The sequence below is a fragment of the Pezoporus occidentalis genome, unplaced genomic scaffold (assembly GCF_034315485.1).
Source record: "Pezoporus occidentalis ecotype Australia unplaced genomic scaffold, CSIRO_AGI_Poc_V1 ctg288, whole genome shotgun sequence".
Classification (NCBI taxonomy): Eukaryota; Metazoa; Chordata; class Aves; order Psittaciformes; family Psittacidae; genus Pezoporus; species Pezoporus occidentalis.
In genome coordinates this window covers 790,274-809,408 of record NW_026914807.1, presented here as the reverse complement: position 1 = coordinate 809,408, position 19,135 = coordinate 790,274, and the positions used below count along the sequence as shown (strand labels likewise).

The window sequence follows — 19,135 nt, the reverse complement described above, 5'->3', positions numbered from 1 at the left end:
GAAAGCTTGTCAAGAAAGAGAGGTAAATTATGGAAGGAGGAGGACAGTGTCTTGACAGAAGGAACAAAGTGAAAAATCAAGATACTGCAGGTGAAGGCTTTACGCAAGTGGTCATGCGAAGTTCAAAGTCAGACTCTAGCAAAAAATGGCCTGTAAAGAGGCATGACCTGTGACAGCCAGCATAAACTAACCCCCAGGAGGTAAGTGTGCAAAATATCATAACTGCATTGCTGTGCAGCAGAATTTGCAAGAATCAGTGAACTATGCGTAGCCTGGACAGAGAGGAAGATGCTTCTACCTCAAGTAAATCCTGCAGAGAAACAAAGCCAGTGCAGGCTGTCAGGACTGAACCAGCCATCTGAAGGAAGAGGAGCATCCATGGATCCCCACGGGTAGAGGGTAAAAGATCCAATTTCTAGCAAGTGCAGATGGAAATGCTATTTGAGTTACTGTCATGCCTCTGGTCCCACCAAAAGGATGCATCTGTGCTGAGCCAGAGCAATCAAGGAGGGGTCAGAGGGATGTCCTCCAGGAGACATGGATCTTCTGAATCCAAGAAAGAGGTCGAACAACTCGTAGAGTGGGGCTTTGCAGGGCCTCTTGGTACACAGTGCTGACCATCAGGGGTTCAGAACATGAAGCACAGTCCTTGGTTCTGGATGTTTTCTGAACCATAGAGTATAACCATTTTCCCTCTGCGTATCAAACCTTGGGCTCTGGCTTCAGGAAGAGGATCATCCCACAGGATGACTGTGCAGTGTGTTCATTCTGTAATTGTACCTCCAAATGAAATGGAAGAGGGCCAATGGTCTCTGAGCAGACCACTGTCGTTCCTCATAGACCTGTACTTTCGCAGGGTGTCTTCATGGCAGCAGCCTCTGCCTCCCAGGCAGCTGCATTGTTCTCACTGGTCTGGTGCAAGCAGTTTCCAATGATCAGAACATAAGGACAGTTTTCTCCTCAATACCAGCTTTTTTCTTTTCCAGACTGTTTACTAAAATGCTTGCTTTAAATATATGTGTCCCTCCTTAATTTATTGATCCACGGGAGAAAACTGCATTGTGTCTGAAACAGTAAGGCAATCTAAGGTGGGGGATGATCAAATAAATTATAACGAGAGTGTCAGAGGCATTCCAGATCCCGCACCCTCTTCAGATGTCAGTACACCACAAGAACCAAGCAGAAGCAGGAAGTGAGTGTTGAAAGCCCATGTGATGCTCTTGAAGGAGGAATCAGAGGGATTTCCTCCAGGGAACACAGATCATCTGAATCCAAGGAAGCACCTGCAGCAGCTCTTCCCTGTCCTGCTGGACACAGGTAGGATTTCTAATCACAACAGTGCTCCCAGCCTTTCTGGTGACTAACACCAGTGGACTCAGTGGCACATGTTGGGTATTTAATAGGCTTTTCCCAGCTACCCTTGGTCATCACTGCATGTTGGTTGACAACGAAAAGCTGATGGTCTCTGGACAGTGGAGGACCAATGCAGCAAGGAACCAGGTCATCATTGGTAAGGTAGGCCTGGGTTTGAGTATGCAAGCTGGGGGAGCACAGGTGAGAATTCAGGTGAGGGTCCCATACCTCTGTGCAGCACATGCTTCACCTTGAGGTATATCTGCATGCGAAAGGGAAGGGATTTCCACTGGTACTTTGGTACACATGGAAAACCGCAGCTTTCTTCCCAGCTCTCCTGTTGCCAAGGGCATGGTCTTCATGTGTTGTCAGGGCCACATCCCTCTTTTTCTTGAAGCTTTGCCCATAGACTGCTCTATAGCACATTACAGACCTCCAAGCTGCACTATTTGATGTTGAGCACTACAGATCTCAAAAACTAGCTCCAGAAAGAATGCATACATCCATAGCTGGGCATCCTTGTGTCCTGAGAGAGAGAAGCACACTGCTCAGAGCTTTGACTTTGTGCCCAGGGGAGTACAGGGGTTGCTCCCAGAGGGAAGACCCTCTGGCTAAGGTTCGATGGAGGCCCCTCACAAAGACCCTAGAGCTACTCTTGGGGGAGGAAAAGTGCTAACAGGAGGCTGGCAGGCTGGGGACAAGGCTTTGTTAAGGATTTCCCATGGAGGTGTTCACAGAGGCTGTGCTGGGACCCTGCTGGTACATTGCAGGTAGAGAAGAGGATCTTTCCACCCTGGCTTGCTCCAGTAGCGTGGCCCCATACATCCCAGCTCTGCATGTGCCCATGCAGGCCCAAGGGCTCCCAGGCACCAGCTGCCTCAACTTCCACAGAGGATCAGGATACCTTCCTGGTGTTCAGCCCTTCTGAGCCCTCTGGGTGGAAATGTCTGCGGTGAAGTCCCTCCATAAATCTCCATCTCTCTGCCTTTGCCTTGCATTGACAATCCAGCAGTTACTCAATATTTATAATCCACTGGGGCCTAGAAGTGTTACACAGTCTATCAAAATATGTGTATTATTTTATATCAAATCTAATGCTGAATCCACTCATATGCTGTAAGTAATGTCAGCTCTTTCACCTTCATCTTCCTGGCATTGTGTGCTGATGGTGAGGAAAAACGCTGGGGTTTAGTTTATATGGTTAAAACCTTTGTGGCATAGGGCTGATTTGCAGGATGCCTCACGGGATGCTTTTAAAAACAAGAATTAGTCCTTCTCAAGTGTTCCTGTTGTTGATCAGGATCGAAAACATATGTGGGAACAGCATGTACAGAGCCCACAGCACTGGCGGTGACTGGAACCCATCTCAATCACTCACTTCTGAAGATCCATACCTAAGGTACCATGTTTTTCCAAACACAGAGGAAGACGTGGTCTCTGCTTTCTGCTCCTCAGGCACCCCGAAGCATCACATTGTGATTAGGACGCTCAGAATCACAGGATGGGAGCTAAATGCTAAGATTGTCTATGGAATTGCTAATGAGGACCTGAAGATGACATGGTGAATGATAGCAGATCAGTAATTGCTTTTCCCTTATAGTGGCTGAGCAATTAGAAATGGAAGAAGAAAATCAGGGTGAAATCTGAGACCTGTGCTGTTTAGAGTACCTGCTTCTGTTTATTTTTAACCCTTTCTTTTATCCTGCTAATCCCTTCTGCAATGTTTTCTCTCCCTCAGCCTGTGCAGTGCTGCATTATGTTTGCAATGCCCTGTCATTCACATCATGTCTGCAAGCTGCCTTCTTCAGACATGAGCCTATTTAGACAAGTTGTCAGGCTGAATGGGAAAAATCTTAAATCAATGTATTTCAGCATGCAATCATAGATAAGCTAATTTACCTGCTGCCCGGTTCAGCCTGACAGTTTAAATTGAGGTCTTTCAGGCATAGTGCCTCTGAAAGCCTCCTGATTAACAGAGCCATTTTTATTAGTAGGGTGACAATGCGATTGTTTTATGGTAATTGTTATCATTTGGACCTGTGTATATGCAAATGAGGGAGATTAAAGTAAAGAAAATATAAAGATGATGAATATGCAGCACACAGGCAAGGTGGCAGAGGGATAGAAATGTCTGCCACATTGAAGTTCCCTGGTGTGGCCAGGGAAGAGCTGGATGCCACTCCAGGAGCAGGAGATTCCCAGTCCATGGTGGCAGCCAGCAAGAAAACCACCTGCAGGTATGAAACTGCACCTGCTCTCGGTCCCATGTTTCTGCTTTCCTGTGCCCTGCCAGCGATCAAGGTGGCTGCCTCTCTGACAAAGGGCTTTGGGGATGGAAAGCACATAAACAGGCAAAAAGGATGAAACAGCAGCACAGTCACATCAGCACAAGTGAGACTTCTAGAGATGGACCCACTAATCCTAAAGGTACAACCTTTTTGGGGTGGATTTAAATGTATTTCAGCTGTTCTTTTGCTGGCTTTCCTGCTCATTACTTCCTGTCACATTTATTTCTCTTGTTTTGGTGTTTGATTTGTTTTATAAAGTGAAGTTTGGATTGAATACATTGCCTGTCCAGGCATGGAGCTTTCTAGTCCTCATTGACAGGAAACCACACAGCAAGAGTACCCCACTGGTAAATCTAAACCCTCACCTTTGAAGCACAACCTCTATAAATAAAAGATACTCCAGTCTCTATCCCTTCAGCTCTGCTGCCCCTGAAATCAAAAGCAAAACCCCAGTGGCAAGGTCTGGGCCCTCAGTGTCATGACTTTCTCACTGAAACCACCAGGAGGTCAGGAGTGTGCAGATGCTCACTGAGCCTGGATCTGCCCACTAGGAGCTGGACTGAGACCAGCAACTCACTTTAGATAAAGCACCAAGCATGAGATCATACCCCTTTCTTTCCTTTTTACATTACATTACAGAGGCTTACAGGAAGGGAAGAAGGACAGCAAATTTTGTCTCTATTATAAACATGTCAGGCTTTTTCTGCTCTGTAATATATTTTGGTGTCCGCCTGGGAGAGCAGGTCTGGCTGCTCCCTGCAGCTACAGCTGCACAGCCCAAGCCACTGCAGCCTCTCTTTTGCACCACCTGCTGTAAATGAGGAGGCCAGTGTAGCCCCTCCATTCTTCTTAACGTGCCATGATCCTCAGCTATTTATGCGTGCCTTGCAAGCCTCAGCTACTCATTCTCACTGCATCCCTGAGCTGCCAGTAGCTGCTGTTTGCCTGCTCCATCTCTTTCAGAAGAGCTGCTGGAGCCCAGACTGACTGCCTTGCCCAAGACCCTGAAGAACGGTGATGGCAGCAAGAAATGGGGCATAGTAAGGGTCATGCCTGAAATCGTTATGCACCTGCAGATGGGACTGCATTGCTTTTGCAAGGAATCACAAGTGATATCACAAATTTGCTGGCATTTGTGCCTAAGCAGGTGGGCCATGCAGTGATGTATCAAAGATGCTATCCTCCACCAAGTATTGAACGTCTGCTCAGGAATCTGGTCCTGTCCTGGAGGTCAGGAGGGATCACAGGGAGCATGCACTGTGCTGGTCTTGGCTGGGGTAGAGTTAATTCTCTTCACAGAAGCTGCTATGAGGCCATGTTTTGGATTTGTGCTGGAAACAGCATTGATAACACAGGGATGCTTTCATTATTGTTGAGCAGTGCTTACACAGAGCCAAATCCTTTTCTGCTCCTCACACCACCCCACCAGCAAGCAGGCTGCGGGTACACAAGGAGTTGGGAGGGGGCACAGCTGGGACAGCTGACCCCAACTGACCAAGAGATACCCCATGCCATATGGCATCATGCTCAGCATATAAAGGGTGAGAAGAAAAAAGGAAGGGGGCGAGTTTAAAGTGATGACATCTGTCTTCGCAAGTAGCTGTTACACGTGATAGAGCCCTGCTTCCCTGGAGATGGCTGAACACCTGCCTGCCCATGGGAAGTAGTGAATGAATTCCTGTTTTTCTTGTGTGCGGCTTTTGCTTTACCTGTTCAAGTGGCTTTATCTCAACCCATGGGTTTTCTCACTTTTCCAACTGTTTTCCCATCCCCACTCTGGGGGAGTGAATAAGCAGCTCCATGGGACTGAGTGGCCCACCGTTAAACCATGATGCGCACACATTCCTTAGAAGTTTAATTACTTCAGGTGCCAAAGATAGGAGACAGTACTTACATAGCAGAGGTTTGTCATGAGTGGGAAAAGCTGAACAGACTGAAGACACATTTCTCTCTCCTTTTCTGTCCTGTTTCTTTCTTCTTTTCCTCTGTTTCCAAAGTATATTTACATTTTTTTTTCCTTATGAGCCTCTGTTGTTCTGTGCTATTGCCATTTCATTCACCATAACAGAGCACTTGTTTGGTTTGGCATTTTGTTCAGCTACTGTGTGCATCATAGACTCAACTATGGACCCAATCAAGGTCTCTTACCACTCCCCTCCCTCACACTCCAGCTGGCAGTACAGAGATTGAAAAACTCAAAGGGTCTCCACCAAGCAGAAAGGATGATAAAAGTGGTTTGTCATTGGGGCTTACCTCTGGTTCTCTTACATTTACCATGATATAGAACCTTTCTTGCAGTCTCCTACCCCATGTCAGCTGAAATGTGGTGACTTGCTGCAGTCCCACTGAAGCAGTGACTCCCTTGCTGCACCATGCACTGAAGGATTGCTTCACTGCCTCCTACCACCTCAGGCAGTTTGCTCCTGTGTGCTAGGCAGTACCATCTGTGGGAAAAACCTATCCCAAACCTCTCGCTGCTCACACAGTTGATCCATTTGATGTCTCTCCTCTAAATTAATCTGCCAAATCGCATCTTCATTCTGCAGTTTCACCACTTCTACTGCTTTCAGTAGTGTTTCCCTGAGAACCTGACACGATAAAGCCACAGACATATTCCAAAGTGCTCTTCTCTTTGAGGAGCATTGGCCAAGCATCTTGCATAAAGTACTTTCATTCATGAAGTGTGTATACCTGAAGACATGTTTCCAAGGTGTCCCTTCCCCACGTCAGTGGCAGGCATCAGTGATGGCAGTCCTGTTCAACTCCATCCCAGCAAGGAGCTGACAGCAGCTCACAGTCCAGAAAGACTGAGCTTTTAAAAGCTGAAAGGCACATTGCTGGAATGAAGTCCTACCATTTCAGCTGGAAAATCTGTTCAGCTGGAGCTGGGTTGCAGAAAAGGCTGGCTATTTCATTTTACGTGAGACACCAGCAAGTAATCTGATGATTTTCTATGACTAATACAATAGGTCATATTTGACTGGTTGGTGGAGAGATGAAAGGTTTCATATTCTATTGCCAAATCCCTGAGCCATCCGGTTCCTGATGACTTCTTTCAAAACAAAGGGAATAAAACTTCTCAATTGTGCAATGCATTCTGACATCCTCTCTTAGATAGAAGATGCCCATTGCTTCATATCGGCAAATGAGATCAATGCCTGCACCAATTACAACTTCCATGCACCCCTTTCAGGTATTTCTGATCATGCACTTAATGGCAAATATATCCTCCTTCTTGCTCAATCTGGTATTGCCCATCACCGAGAGCCAGAGGGTGGCAAAATAGAGGTCAGTGTCTATTGCCACAGTGAGTGTTTGTTTCCAGCAGGACAGTGGGGCAGGATGGCATGAACAGTGCAGAGCAAACCTGGCTGGAGGGAAGGTGCTGGGGTCTGTACCACCCATCTCAGCTGCGGTGACATCAGTAGGCTGTGCTGGAGTGAGCACTCACTGAGGGACATGTCCATGTCCTCCTCCCTGTCCCCTGGGGTGGCAGCTGCTAGCCAGGCTCTGCTGAGGAGCCAGGCACTTCTGAGTGACCCATGTGAGCTGGAGACTTGGGTGAGGAATGAGAGCCTTTCCTATTTCACATCCTTTTTCTCTGCTTATGCTTTAACACCAGGAGCATGCGTGGTGTCTCCTTTGCTCACAGGCTGGGCCTGACACAGCTTGGCACATTTTGGGGAGAATTCCTCAGAACTGCTGGAATGCCCACAGATGCTCACCTGCTCAAGGAGGGGTGACATATTATAGCCTGAATCCTGATCTGGGTGAAATGCAAAGTGCAGACAGAAACCCCCAAGGAAACTAGGTGTTTTAAAGGGGAAGCTGCTGCCTTTGCTTCCCAAGCCAAAGCCCTTAGAACAGTCCTGAGATGCCACCACAACCTGGATATATCAGCCATGCTGCTGCCTTTTGTATCACTGAACCTGAGCACAGCTTCTACAGCCACAGAGGCTCTCAGCAGCCCAGGCAAAAGCCTGTGGTCACTGAAGCTCATGCCACTGTCACCAAGCAGGTGAAATTATCTGAGCTGGTTTGCTTAAGTAACAGCTCAGTGTCAGTGATGTTTATTAGTTGTGGTTGCAGTGCAAACCTGCCCCAGGGACAGAATTTTATCCTTCAGCACTTCCACCACTGTGATGTGGGGTTTGCGTGTTGTCTAACAAAGGCCCTGAGCCCCCTCCACATGCTGCAGCCTCTGTTCCAGCTGGTCCTGGGCCACAGAAAGATGTGTGCAGAGGTGCCAATGTGTTTTGACTTTGGCCTGCTTGTCTTTATAATTTGAGTTCAAGTCATACACAGACCAAAGGACATAAAATGGACATGTTTATTATACCCTATTTACACTTACCTAGTTTAACCAAGCATATCATAACATTGTGAGGTGCTATCTGGGTTTACTGGGATGCTACCTGGGATTATTATGTGCACAAATTCATGGGACCTGATAAAATCCATCCACAGGTCCTGAAGGAGGTGGCAAATGAAGTTGCTAAGCCACTGGCCATCATATTTGAAAAATCATGGAAGTCAGGTGAAGTTCACAATGACTAGAAAAAGGGAATATATATATATATATATATATATTCCTGAAATATATTTTTTCCTGAAGGAGAAAATGGAAGACCCAGGGAACTACAGACCAGTCAGTCTCACCTCTGTGCCTGGCAAAATCTTGGAGCAGATTCTCCTGGAAGGCATGCTAAGACACCTGAAAAACAACAAGGTGCTTGGTGACAGCCAGCATGGCTTCACTAAGGGGAAATCCTGCCTGACCAATTTGGTGGCCTTCTATGATGGGGCTACAGAACTGATGGACAGGGGTAGAGCAGCTGATGTCATCTACCTGGACTTGTGCAAAGCGTTCAACACTGTCCCGCGTGACATCATTGTCTCTAAATTGGAGAGACATCGATTTAATGGATGGACCACTCGGTGGATAAAGAACTGGCTGGACGGCCGCACGCAAAGAGTTGTGGTCAATGGCTCAATGTCCAGCTGGAGACCAGTAACGAGTGGTGTCCGTCAGGGATCGGTGTTGGGACCGGTCTTGTTCAACATCTTTGTCGCTGACATGGACAGTGGGATTGAGTGCGCCCTCAGCAAGTTTGCCGATGACACCAAGCTGTGTGATTCGGTTGATACGCTGGAGGGAAGGAATGCCATCCAGAGGGACCTTGACACGCTTGTGAGGTGGGCTGATGCCAACCTCATGAAGTTTAACCATGACAAGTGCAAGGTCCTACACCTGGGTCAGGGCAATCCCAGGCACAGCTACAGGTTGGTCAGAGAGATTCAGAGCAGCCCTGTGGAGAAGGATGACATGTTGGTGGATCCGAAGGATCATGCTGGTCGATGAGAAAATGAACATGAGCCAGCTTCAGTGTGCACTCACAGCCCAGAAAGCCAACTGTATCCTGGGCTGCATCAAAAGGAGCGTGACCAGCAGGTGGAAGGAGGTGATCCTGCCCCTCTACTCTGCTCTCGTGAGACCTCACCTGGAGTATTGTGTGCAGTTCTGGTGTCCTCAACATAAAAAGGACATGGAACTGTTGGAACAAGTCCAGAGAAGGGCCATGAGGATGATCAGGGGACTGGAGCACCTCCCGTATGAAGACAGGCTGAGAAAGTTGGGGCTGTTCAGCCTGGAGAAGAGAAGGCTGCGTGGAGACCTCATTGCAGCCTTCCAGTATCTGAAGGGGGCCTATAGGGATGCTGGAGATGGACTCTTCATTAGGGACTGTAGTGACAGGACAAGGGGTAATGGGTTTAAACTTAAACAGGGTAAGCTCAGGTTAGATATAAAGAAGAAGTTCTTTACTGTGAGGGTGTGAGGCACTGGAAGAAGTTGCCCAAGGACATTGTGAATGCTCCATCCCTGGCAGTGTTCAAGGCCAGGTTGAACAGAGCCTTGGGCAACATGGTCTAGTGTGAGGTGTCCCTGCCCATTGCATGGGGTTGGAACTAGATGATCTTAAGGTCCTTTCCAGCCCTAACCATTCTATGATCCTATGATTACATATCCAATAAGTACAGTATATTATCAGCATATTATAGCACTAATATCTATAATTATATATGTTTATAGATGCCCCATCACAGACCAGCAAGGCTCTTGGTTACATTTGAGATACGCTCCTTGTTGCATCACATTCACAAATCATATGGTACCTCTAATTATGTACATTTATAGACGTGTGCTATATTTATTGCACACTATAGTATTTGCATCATCAGTCCAGGGTCATCCTGTTGATAGGCCAGCTGATGTTTATTTGCTTAATGTCTTTTGAGTCTTTAAACATCTGTCTATTAAGTGGTGGGTGCCGTACAATGGATTCATCCAGCAGTTAGACCTGACTTATATAAGTGATTAAGCCAGTGAAATCCTGGTTTCCCTACAAGCCACTGGCCAAGCATCCGGCTGTTTCAAAGGAGTCAGAGTCTCACCACCTATGGCGGGTGCTACACATCTGCTCTATCCGGCTTATTTAGGAAGAGCTCTCTTTGGTGGATTGAGGGTCACTGCAGATGTGATCTCATCTCTCAGGTGAAAGGCTGGACAAGAGGCAGTAGCACCACTTAAAATCTGGGCTGCCAGCTGCATTTCCTCTGTATTGCTTCCTCAAGCGTAAGGTTTCCTGGGTCTGCAAATAGCATTGGTCTGCTGTGCTCCTTTGGTCCTTTCCCTAATGTCTATTGAATCACTACTCTCTTTGTACTACATAATTTAGTTCTGGTTGAGTACAGAGTATTTTATTTATTTATGTAGTCAAATTTTTTAAATGTATCTCTAGGCATCTCAGCAGTACACTGGGTGCCAACCACATAAATTAAATATAACAGCATAAACTTAGACAAAGGACCATCCATAAATAACTCCTCCTCAACTCACACCCTTACAATAGCCTTAGCTTGGAACAGTGAAATAGATGGGCTTTACAGCCTATTGGGAAGGTTAATAAATCTGGGCACTGATGGACCAAAGGAGAAAATGAGTTTCTAAATTGAGGCACCTCCTCTCCATCCCCTTCTTGCCTTGAACTCTTCACCTATCTGGATCCTCGGTAGGAGATCAGATCCTGCTGGCCGATTTAGGGCTAGAAACACAGACTATCAGGGACATCTCACACTGCTACTGTGCTGCAAGCTAGCTGAGCACAATCTGATCACATGGATATCTTATTTTTAAATAACTTTTGTCCACAGCTTCAAAAGTGATTTAATTTAGCACTATATTCAGTTATCCATTCTAAACCATATTAGAGATAGCTGGGTAGTCAGAAGATGTCTATTCACCCTTTTCTAAATATCAGGCACTTTTTATACATGTCAGACTGAGCACCAAAATCACTGGTTGGTTTTGAAAAGGTAAGTCTGTGTGTGTGAGTATACAGGGGAAAGCATCCTCTTTAGAAGTAATTTGCTGAAAACCAGTTTTACTATTTTGTTCCTGCCCATGGCAATTTATGAAACACAAATGAGATATTGTACCAGTAGCAATGCTGAAATAAATCACTTCAAAAACAGAACTGAAATTTTATTTCATTACTAAAGTAAATATAAAAATGCTTTAGCACAGTTTCAAATTAGATTAGGGTTTGGTCAAACTTGTTATAAATCCAATGATTGTAAAGCAAATGGCTGGAGATGAACTCTCAGTAGAGCTCTGTTGCAAACATAGCTAATGTGATGCTGTGCAGTGCAGAGCAATAAACAGAGAGAAGCAAGAGGTGGATCTTGTGCCTGCAGTACAGGAATCAATGGCAGTGACACAGCATACTATGTCTGGCTCTGCTATACAGTTCCTAAAAGGGTGCTGAGAAAATAGGGAAGAGGATGGAGCAAACCTCCAAAACTGACTCACAGCCTGGACAAAATGCATTCCTAGGGAGTGGATGTTGAGTTCAAACCAGGGTCCTACAACCCACCTACAAATGAGGATGGGAGACCATCGAAGAGGTCACACCACAGGAGAGAAATGCCTGTAGAAAGTGGAGTCCTCTGCACTGGCAAAGGAAGACCGGTGAGACACACTGTGGTTGCTCTGCCTCTGACTCTCTGCTTGGGGTATCTCCTCTGCTAGTGCTATACCTGCATCCACCCAGGGATCCCCAGAATCTCATTGTACAGGTGTGCCTGTGCAGAATGATATTCTGATACCATGGGCTCTTTCTCAGAGGCAAAAGCAGGTAACACCAACCAGCTGCTGGGAACAGATGCTCACATCAGAAACATGGTGTAACCCACAGCAAGAAATTCACAACTGGCTTGGGTAGAAGCCTGGTCATCTGGAGGGACTTTGGGAGAGGCCTGACAAAATGCTATTGCCTGTAATGTTCAGCCTGAGTGCTTCTGCCCTGATGCAAAGTGATGGGATCAGTGAGCTGGGGTGCTCCCACCAGCCTACACACCCGTCTCTTCTTGCTCTCATCTTGCAGACCTGCTTCAGCAACAGGAGGAGTAACCATATCACTGCCAAAGCTAGCAGCAACTGGGATGGTTGGGTGCCCTGCAGCCTTCTTCCCTCAGGAGAAAGCTCCATGTTACCAGTTAGCAATCAGCTTCAGCTAGCTTCTGATTTCCCACAGGGTCTGGTTGCCTTCTCCTTCACCTCCACAGGGCTTTGGTGGGACTCCTGCTGGAAAAGCCCATAGGATAATGCTTGCTTCGCCCTAAAGCCTTAGAACGCAAATGTCAAACTCCCATCTGATTTCTGAGAAGGCAGGACTTGATCTCCTCCGAGAGTCACAAACCTCCATTTAGCAACACACTTTCCCTCCTCAGCAGGAACATTTTCAAGCTGGTAGCGAGGAAGGTGTCTTGTTATTATTAACCCACTTGAGGGTTGATTCAGAAACATGAAAGTTATTGGAAAGATGCTCATTGATATGTAAAACCCTGCATCATAATGACCAATAAATAAGATCCATTGCTGAAGAGGAAAAATTGAAACTACAGTTGCAAATAATTTCATAGTAGGGGAGATGCCATAATCTGTGCAACATCCCAGAACTGACAACATGTTTTCTATATGCTGTGCTATACCCTCCCCTCACAGCACCTGCGCTAATGTAAATGAGCATTATGCATGTTCATCAGCTGAACAATAAGCTCCGTGGAATGAATGATTCATTACAAAATGGTTTCTTTTGGAAGAGAAAGAAGGTTTTGTCGAGTTTTTAGAAGTACCACAGGAAAACTCCATTCATTTATGACTGCTTTTGTTTGATAGTAGTTTCTTTGTTCCTCTCTGCTCTTGCTTTTCTAGTGCCAGTTAGCAGCAACATTTGGCAATGGCAGCCAGGGAAAGAAAGGAGAGGCAGAACCATTGTCAAGAAGGAAAAAGAAATGTGTGCCTAACAAAATAGAATTTAAGCAACATGTTTAAGCAAGCTAACCAAAGACACAGACATTTGAGGTTTGTCTTCAAATGTGTTTACATTTTCTAGTTATTCAAGCCTGTAGTTTCCACTGCAGATCTGATTTCTTTCTTCAGGTTGTCCTGAACAAATTACTTCTGGTCATGAGAAGTCCATCCTGAACACCTAGTTGATGTTTTGCTTCACAGCTATGGTCTAGAGGGGGATGCTGTTTGATCGATACAAGCAGATACGTATCTGTGGAGGCTTTACTGAATGTACTGAGCGATCACCAATAGCCATTATACACTGATACCAGTCTACAAGCTGCTTTTAGCCCATCACCTGCTCTTAAATCAATGAGCTGTCCTGGGAGGTTATCCTGTGACAGCTGTCATAAGGACTGGTACCCCAGCACCTCCTGTGACTGCTCTTGCTGAGTTGTGGGACCTAACATAGTGTAGGCCTTCCCTGCAGCTACAAACAAGTGGGGTGTTTTGTAAGCGATCAGAAAGCCAGGCTTGCTGGCTGAAGTTGTTTGGGAGACAGGGGATATCTCTGAGCCCCATGCTTCATTAGCAATTTCTGTACACCAGAAACGCCAGGTATTTGGAAAGTTTGTGCACAAAGTGAATTTCAGATGAGCTTCCATCCATTTCCAACATACAGTGCACGTTCTGGATATGGTCTCTCAGTAGAACTCTAATAATGTGAGAGCTTCTTGCATTAAAATACTATCTATCTGCCTTTAGTAAGCTGTTTGTCCAGTAAGCCCTTATAGGCATTCAAACAGACAAGTTGTTTCTTCCTCGGGATTAATTTCAGCATTTAAATGCACTGCTCAAGAAAGACACAGCCAGGCCTGAGGATTTTAAAACACAGATTAACATGTTTCCATGTTTGGAGGTATTTTTATTTAACAAGAAATTCATGGGCAGGAGGGGAGAATTATCTCAAGGGGGTACAGGAGGACATATCTGCCCACTGATAAAATAAAAGGAAGGTGCTAGGCATAAAAAGAAAGACTTGTGCTCCCTCTTCAAGGTTGCCCTTAATAAGTTTGCAAAGCAGATTCACTAGTGAAATGAGCAATGGGAAGTTGTATGTACAAAGTAAGAACGAGAACAGACACACAGAGTGAATCAGGAGCATGCTAGAGTCTGAAAATTTGCTGTTCACCTTATAATTCAAGGCACAAGAGGCATAAACACAACGTGATGCAAAAAATCGATGTGGGTAAACAGTAAAGGATACTTTGGGGGAGATTGGAGAGGAAAGGTGTAATTGCTGCTGAGGAATGTTTTGAAATAACTGAGATAAGAGGCATTAGGACAATGGTATATGGGACTGGCTCACAGTGATTCAAATCAGAGGCCAACCCTAGCTCTTGCGACAGATTAAAGAATGGCTTAAGCAGGCTCCTGGCTGGGATGGCTGAGATAAACCCAGCCCTGCCTGATCTCCAGAGGACAGAGCTGAGGTACCAATTTACCCTTTCCTGGGTTTCTCTGCTTTCACAGCCCTGCCAGGACCCCTTACAATTAACTGTGACATTTCCTGTGGTGTTGCAGAGAATGCAGTGGTGGGTCTGGTCCACCACACCCATTTTTATGTCTGTCCAATCCCACTGAATTCAGTGTGGCATTGAGCACACAACCAGGCATCCCTAGTGCAGGCTGTTGGGTGCTGCACTTGCCTTACACCAAAAAGACATTTAAATAATGTCCAAAATCACAGTCTGACCTTTCCTGGCTGTGTGATATTGGGATTGGGTTAGGGATGGGGCTCATCTGAGAGGCCGTCTTCACCACCACCAGTGGCAGCTTGGGGCTGGACTCAGCAGCATCCTCAAAGGTTGAATCTGTTCTCAGCCCAAGCTGCTGGATAGGAAGAGCCACGTTTTTCCCTCTGATGGGGAGCAGGGATGAAGCTCAGCAGGTCTACAATGAGGGCTGGCAGGGGCCATGAGATGGCATGGCCAGCAGAGCTGCGAGCTAAGGCTGGGATCAGCCAGGTGCTTATGCTGCTTGTTGGGGGTGTTTGGAGCTATGGTTCCACTAGAGCCTGTGGTTCCACTAGATCCTAAAGTGGAAGTGGCTCCCAAACAGGGAGAAAGAGATACGTCTGCTCCTAGTGCAACTGTTTAAGAAAAAACAGGTATTGGTGAGCTTAAAAGATGCATGGTAAAGGAGAGAAAGGACATGAGGTGGGCTGGCAGGAAATGAAAAGCACTGACATGTAAATCCACACATTTTATAAGCCACACAGTAGTAAATACCATGAGAGTTAGAACAGGTCACCGTGGATGATTATGGAAGCACAGGAAATAATCAAGTATAAGAGGGAGACATATGTGGAGTGTAAAATGTCATTCTGGAAGATGGAGGGACATGTTACAGGGTAGAAGGGACCAAGAAGTAACCTACATACAGACACACTAGAAAACATAAGAAAGAAAAATAAAGAATGAAAGAAATATTGCACAGGAGGTTAAGGTAAACAAGAAACTCTTGAGATATGGAAGGGAAAAGCTCTCAGGAGAAGACAGCAAATTTACTTGCAAGACATAGTAAGGATAATTTATTGATGTGAATTGGCCACCTGTAAATGGAAAAAAAAAATGTAATTAACTGTTTTCCTTAATATTCCCAAAGGAAAGCAGCAGAAAAGAGGGCAGGGGATACCCTGCACTAATTTACATTGTGGGAGGACAAAAAACACTGGGAGAAAACAAGGGGAGCATGTCCTGACTGTCAGAGTGCTGAAGAAGTGATGAATCCTGGTAGGGAGCATGGTGCCAGTGAAGTGAAGGAGGCCAGGCCCCCCCGAAAGCAGGGCAATGGGAGGTGGGTGCACAGGGGTGGGATGGGTACCTCTGCTGTGGGCACCATGGGAACGGGACCATGAGAGCTCCTACACCTACCTCATCAAACTTCCCTTCCAGACCAGTCTGCTCAATGCCTTCTTGGAGCTTACAGAGGTGCCTGCTCATGGGAGGCCCAGCAAAAGTTAGGGATGTTTCCAAAGTGCAAATTTGCCTTCAGGAATGCAACATGAACCATTTTATGATAAAGCAGAGGGGATGGAGTTATACTGGAAAAGTTACAGTTGGACTGCAATCTGTGAAGCTTGCCAGTTCTTATGAGTAGGAATCTGCCTCTCAGATGTGCTTCGCTCCAGCAGCAGGGCTCAGGCACTCAGTGAAACTAGACATTAAATAACTCTCTGATTTGATACTGCAGTACAAGGCTTCAGCAGCATCTGCAGTGTTCCCAGGATGGGGTCCCATTCTAAGTGCGATCTTCATTCACATTGCCACCCCAGATGTGCATGGAGGGTTTCATTCACATTGCCACACCAGATGGGAGAGCAGCTGCAGCTCTGCCAAACAGTGGGAAAGCTTTGAGACATCCACCAAGACCAGGGGCAGGCCAGGATGGGAACAGGAAGGGTACTCCTCAAAAGGGTCCAGGCAGCTGCTGGAAGTATGCTGAGGACAAGGGAAGGCAGATGAAATGCTGGGTGGCTTCAGCTGGAATATAACCCTGTTGTACACAAGTTTCAGAATTAATGGGATCCAACATTACATAGCTTTTCTGACCAATTTAATGAGCCAGTTTATCAGGCTCACCTAACCTTCCCCTCAAACCTGTGCTATCAGCCTGTCAGTGTCTGAGCGCTTTTTTTAGCCTCCCCTTTTATGTCTGTGTAAGCTCCAAGGGCAGATACTGTATCCGGTAAAAGGACTGTTCAGGAGACTGATAAATAACCTGTGCCAAAGAGAGACAGCAGCATTCCTCATTTGGTTTTGGAGGACAACTCTCAGCTGCATCTCTGTGTTGGTGCCCCAAGTGCAAAAAGAAAACTGTCACTCATCTCTGCTCTGGATTTGGACCCTCACTCCACAGGGAGTGCTGGGAACTGGCCAAGGGCCATGTCCTAAAGTTGCCTTTCCCTTCCCTAAGGATCCCTATTGGCAGCAACACCAGCTGCATGCAGCTCTGATGGGTACTGGCAGCAGCATGTCTATTACAAAAATAGTATACTAAGTTGCTGGGGTAGAAAACAGCTGTACTGAAATAAAAGACTGCAGCACCTATTGATGTTTATTCTCTAGGTCAGCTCCTAAGGTTTTCCTCTTGTTTCATGCAGCTAAATATATGTGTCCAGCTGCTTCCGTAACCTTCGATGGTAAGAGGCAATCTGCAGCAAAAGCCCTACTCCTGTGTGCTGCTTCTACCTGCCAGGCTCCCTGCTTACAGACAAGCCCTGCTCTTACATGTGCATTTTCTCCCCAGAGGCCTATTTCCTCAGCAGTCTCCCAGGATTCATAAACTTTATACAGGCACCAGTTTTCATCTCATGCCTTAAAGATTGATGGTGTCACAGTTGCGCTTTGGAAATGCTTGGTAGAGCCTTCTGCTTCTCAGACAGGAAACTTTCAAATACATGGGAGCCTAAAGACCATCCTGGCACTTGAGGGGACCATGACCTCACATAGATAGAACTCACATTCCTCCTCACAAACAGAAGGCTCCCTCCAGGCCTTCATCACTTCACCTTGATCTTTGTGAGAAAGCTTTTCTGGATGCAGCCTAAGACATTAACACAGGGCGGCTATGCATAAGCCACCCAGTAACTGATACTTTCATTCTGAAACAAAAATACTCATTTTTTTTGTGTGGTTGAACTAGGGAAGGAGGTGAACAGCATACAGAGAAGGCAGCTATACCACTGTAGCAGTGTCCACACGGAAGTCATCTCTGTTCCTGTGCTAAGGTGCTAAAGCTTCCCTGTGCATATAATGCTAGGGTATTTGGCTGTTCAGGGTGGAGCTTGAGTTCCACAGGGCACAGGGAAGGAAAAATGTTGAGGCATCACCCTTGTCCCCACTGAAATAAATCTAATCAGCAGGACAGTGAGATGATGAGATTTCCCATGGGAGCCTTCCAATACCTGGGGTCACGTGTGCTTTGCTCACAGGTCCAGCTCACCAGGTCCAGCTAACCAGGGATCATCAAAAGGCAAATTCCAGCTTGGGTGGTACCAGATGGGAATTTTGGTCAGTGTCTGAGGCACGTCTTTCTCCCACACTGCCCTGGGACACCCTGCATGTCTATGGCTGTCCCAGTTTTCACATGGCAGCCATGCTGGGCCCCCTCTTGCTCTTGCCACAAGGATGCTGTGGAGCACCTGGCTGCCCAGAGCCAGTGCATCCTTCTTCTGCTGCTGTCCTGGTTCATGCATCCTGAGGAGCTCAGTAAAGTTGGCTTGGTAGGAACAGCATAGGTGTTCTGCTTTCTAGGCTCACCTCCTGCATGTCTGCACCACACAGTTCATCCACTTGACCCAACAGGGGAACACTGGTGTCCCCATATATCTCAGCACCTTGTGCCCTTTTAGACACCTGAGGATATCTGAAGCAGGCAGATTCAGCAGAGGACCTGCTGAAAATTCCCACCCTCCCAGAATGGCAGCTGGGAATGAAGCAGGATACCCTAGAGAATCTCAAATGGCACTGGACACCTATATTTAGGTACCCGAATTCCACCCAGTGAGTCAGCAAAGCCTTTCCCAGCCATCCACTCCCTAGTGATAGGGTGGGGCAAGAGGGATGAAGCAGGCCAGAATTTCCCTGCATTTCACTGCCAAGCATACCCTCAAGGTAGCAGTCATGGGAAATTCATGAGGAGTATAAGAGATAGGGAGACTGTTTCAACAAGTCTATTTTAAAGCATCCTTTCAACAGAGCTGAATCGTTGCCTGGAAATACTACAGGCTTGTTTGGGGATGCTGCCATTCTCAAATGGGTTCTTCAAAAGAAAGAAAAATTACAGGCCCTTTTAAATCTTTGTTTGCTTCTTGTTAGTCTATGTTGGATGTCACTTCTAAGTATAGTTCATTTTTAATTGTGCATGGAGTTATGAAGGCTGCCTGGGGGTTTTGTGGAAAAAGGATGGTAAACAATGGGTCTGTCATCTCCAGTGTTATGGTACACAGGCTATGTGAGTGAGGAGCACATGAATTCAGAATGAAAGCTGACTTTCCTTGGTGTAGGTTGTCTTCCTGGCTTCTGGATGCTTTGAGCACACTGCAGTGGGGGTTTTTGTTGTTGTTTTCTTGCTTTGT

General features: G+C 46.4%; 1 long non-coding RNA gene across 1 annotated transcript in view; it reads left to right on the top strand.

Annotated features, from left to right (window-relative positions):
• Positions 1 to 400: 400 nt before the first annotated feature.
• LOC134167418 (uncharacterized) overlaps positions 401 to 19,135 on the top strand; it is a 52,728-nt gene continuing 33,993 nt past the window's right edge. The window contains exon 1 of the long non-coding RNA XR_009966178.1: positions 401 to 1,317. This is a non-coding gene — a long non-coding RNA (uncharacterized LOC134167418). The remainder of the gene's footprint in view (positions 1,318 to 19,135) is intronic.